The sequence below is a fragment of the Eptatretus burgeri genome, chromosome 15, assembly GCF_056783735.1.
Source record: "Eptatretus burgeri isolate ZD-2024b chromosome 15, Ebu_testis_v1, whole genome shotgun sequence".
Taxonomy (NCBI): Eukaryota; Metazoa; Chordata; class Myxini; order Myxiniformes; family Myxinidae; genus Eptatretus; species Eptatretus burgeri.
Window position 1 is genome coordinate 12,727,320 of NC_140975.1, and position 3,782 is coordinate 12,731,101.

Sequence of the window (3,782 nt, forward strand, 5' to 3'; positions counted from 1 at the left end):
AACGTAAACATAACGCAACGTGAGGCGCGGTGAATCATTCACTGGGCAGAGCAACATGGCGGCGTGTGCGCAGACAACGGGATGGACGGTGGCGAAAGGACGTTCGATCCAGTCATAGGATCGTGAGCTTCATGACAATTGCAGGGAAAATTCTGAATGTTTTACACATTTTAAACCGTATGTTGAAAAAATGTGTTTTTAAGTTTCGAATTACGAATATTTTCATTGACTAAAAAAAAAAAAATAATAAAATGTCTCTGTCGGGGAATCGAACCCCGGTCTCCCGCGCGACAGGCGGGAATACTCACCACTCTCACCATTATACTAACGAGAAAGTAACTTAACGAATCCTCCAAAATTTTCTTTAGAAACATGACAGATTAATTGATGACAATTTCATTAAAAAAAAAATTCATAAGAACGAAAACAAATGCAATCATTCACTCCTTCATCTCAATTTTGATTCTTCTTTTATTGACATTTCAGTTCGTTTGTCGTTTCCTCGGTTTGTCTATCCATTTAATACGTACATGTTTTATTTTGTCGTCTCTTGTGTGAGCCTCAGTAAACAAGCCCCGCCTCCTCTCGTCTTCGCCCAAACAATCCAACTGCCACGCCCCCTCCTCAGTAAACAAGCCCCGCCTCCTCTCGTCTCCGCCCAAACAATCCAACTGCCACGCCCCCTCATGGTTCAGATGTTTTCACGATGACTCGCGGGCTTTTCCAGGATTGGGCGCCAACGGACAATGATTCTGATTGGTCAATCGTGAATGGCTGCTGCACGAAAGGGACCAGGACCACCATCAGGAATCACACGGATTTGTGAAAGTTCATGCGAAATGGCTTCACTAAATGAACATGGAATCGCGATCACTGCAATATGGTGGAGCTCGTTCCATTTGTTATTCAAGAACGAGGTCCATTGATGATAAATACAAAACAGTTTAATGTCATGTGGAGTGGATCATGGCGTTCCATGAACGTATCTGGAATACCACTCACAGTCCACTCATGGTGTGTGCAGGTATTTCAGGAAAAATCTTTGGTCGACCTTGAACAAATTACAACAAAAGTATCTGCGTTTTTAATACTCCTGAACATGTCCTCCATGACAACTAAAAATGTCTTCAGGGATCATAGAAGGGGAAACCTGGGAAAATCACTGGAAGGTGACCCACCCCATAAATGTCATATTTACCCTCCCCCACCCCATAAATGTCATATTTACCCCCCCCCCCCTATGTCAGCCTTCTCAAAACATGCCACGAAGTCTTTGTGAAGGTTTCCGTGGATAGTTAGATAGTGATTACATCACCGGAGGAGAGGGTATTGCATTTGGGTCCGTTTGTCTGTGTGTCTGTCTGTGTGTCTGTCTGTCTGTCTGTTTGTGTGTTTACCCTGTAGCAGCCACACCGTTTCAGCGATCATGACCAACCTGGGTACAGATGTCGGCCACGGTCCAACTTGGACACTTGTCGTTTTTGGTGAATTTAGGTCAAAGGTCAAGGTCAAGGTCACCGAAATTCTTATTTTCGCAATAACGTCCGGTAAAATGGTCGTATCGACTTCAAACCAAATCCAAAATGTGCATCTTCCAATTCTGCATCCATCCATATGTCTCATTGGGGTGTCACACCAACACCCTTCTTCGCGGTCCAGGGTCGAATGTCAGGGGGGTCGGGTCAAAACTTTCAAATTGCGATAAAAACGCCATTTCAAGTCCTATTGACTTCTAAGTTATGATCATGACCAAACTCAGTACTATAACTCATTAAACAGCAGCACTATGAACTTATAAGAATCAAATTGATTTCCAGGTTTTCGTTTTTTTCAGAGATCGTGGAGATATGACAAAGTTATTCCGGCAATTCCTTGCTCTACGAGCAATTTCATTTGTTTGTTTGTCTGTCTGTTTATTTGTCTGTCTGTCTGTACAGAACTTTTGTGTTTTTCTCCACAACAGCTTGTCGGATTGAGACGAAATTTTCACTATTGGAGAAAATACTCATGTCGAATGTTGTATTTTTTATTGAAACTGTTGGGAAGCAGTTCGGGTTTGAAGGACGAAGAGACAGTCCCAGCTAACAGCTAAAATATTTAACACGAAAGAAATTTAATAAAACGCAAAACTGAGATACGTACTATTCTAGAAATATAAGAAGTCAACAAGTTCAAAATGAGTCTTACATAATCATGTTATAAATCTATCTTCTCCAATAATAAATATAAATGTGTGTGTGTGTGTCTCCTCCATAACTCCAAAACCATGAAACCTATCAGCCTGAAACTTTGCAAGCATACGAACAGAACTCTATGGGAGTGCAAGAGTGAAAATTGGGTGTTTGGCTTAATTAAAACACCTCTTTTGAAGATAATTAACGGTCTTGTTTAATACCGAGCAAATACCACCTGTCGCTTCGCTGACGAGGATATTAAAGGGGGGAAAGAAAGGGGAGTAGGGTGAGGAGGGGAGTGAGAGCGAGGAGGGAGGGAGAGTGAGGAGGGGTGGAGAAGGGAAGGCAGACGTGTGGTGGAGTGTTAATTACAATTCATAGTCTCGTCAAAATGATTCTGCATTGAATAACAGTGAAGATGGAAACAAAATAATGTCTAAAATCCATTTTCTACCGGTCATACTATAAATACCACCCAGAGACAAACATCGCCCAGACATGTCTGGAGATAAACCAGTCCTAATCCAAATCCATTGGGATCATACTCTGTACAGAGTGCTGGTCCTGCCGAAGCAGTCTCCTGGGCTATTGGGCACAATCCTGGACAGGTTGTCACTCTGATGCAGGATACTCGAATGGCTCAATCATCCCAGCAAGCTGGTACTCATTTTGTTGACCTTGAAAGGATGACAGGCTGAGTCAACCTCACCTTGTATTAATTCAACAGCCGAGTGGGATTTGAACTCAGGACCCGAGGATCCCAAGCCACCACCATAACCATTAAGCCAACACCAGGCTTGAGATAAACACAATCTGGAAACAAACACCGCCAGGAGACAAACACTGCCCGGACACGTCCGGTTTAATTATATCCTTTGTCAGGCACATCCTTGACCACCTCGCTCTCCCTCAAGGTACATCCTCCATTACCTCGCTGGAGTCTCAATTCACCATGTTTTTTGGCCAGCTCAACCATGCCTTGACTTGTAAGAGGCCGCGGCGATTTCTCAATGATAATGTTTTTTTTCACTTTCCTCACTCATATGATCAAATCCTTGTTCATCATCACTACAAATCACTGGATACATTGCAATGCTTATAAACTCCCGGAGGCACCAGCGTTCGTGGCTTTATTTCATTTCTGCAGATGCCATAACCTTGAAAATCTCTTAAACTAAGCTGAATTACAAAATTTCAGCTCCATAATTGAACTTAGCAGCATTTCCGACTCCTAAAAAAAAGTGTTTATTTGTCAAATTCAGACATATTTGACATTCTGGGCGTCTCCGAAAGGTGTATGTTTAATATGACAGTTCGGTGATTGCTAATTGCTTGCCAAGCGAGCTGTTTCTTACCAACCGTTTAATTGGAGTGCTTAAGCCTCTTACTTGGCAAGTATTCTACAATATTCACACTGTTCCTAAATACTGTACATCGATCAACTTGAACAAAGTTCAGGGGCCACTCACCTGTTCTGACCTCACGTTGTTCTGCCGTGTATCGGGCGGTTTGCTGGCTCGCTGAAAATGTGCAATTATATTTTACACCATGTTTCCCCTTTTTGTATTACAGTACAGTATATGATATCTATGACATGAGTAATAACAT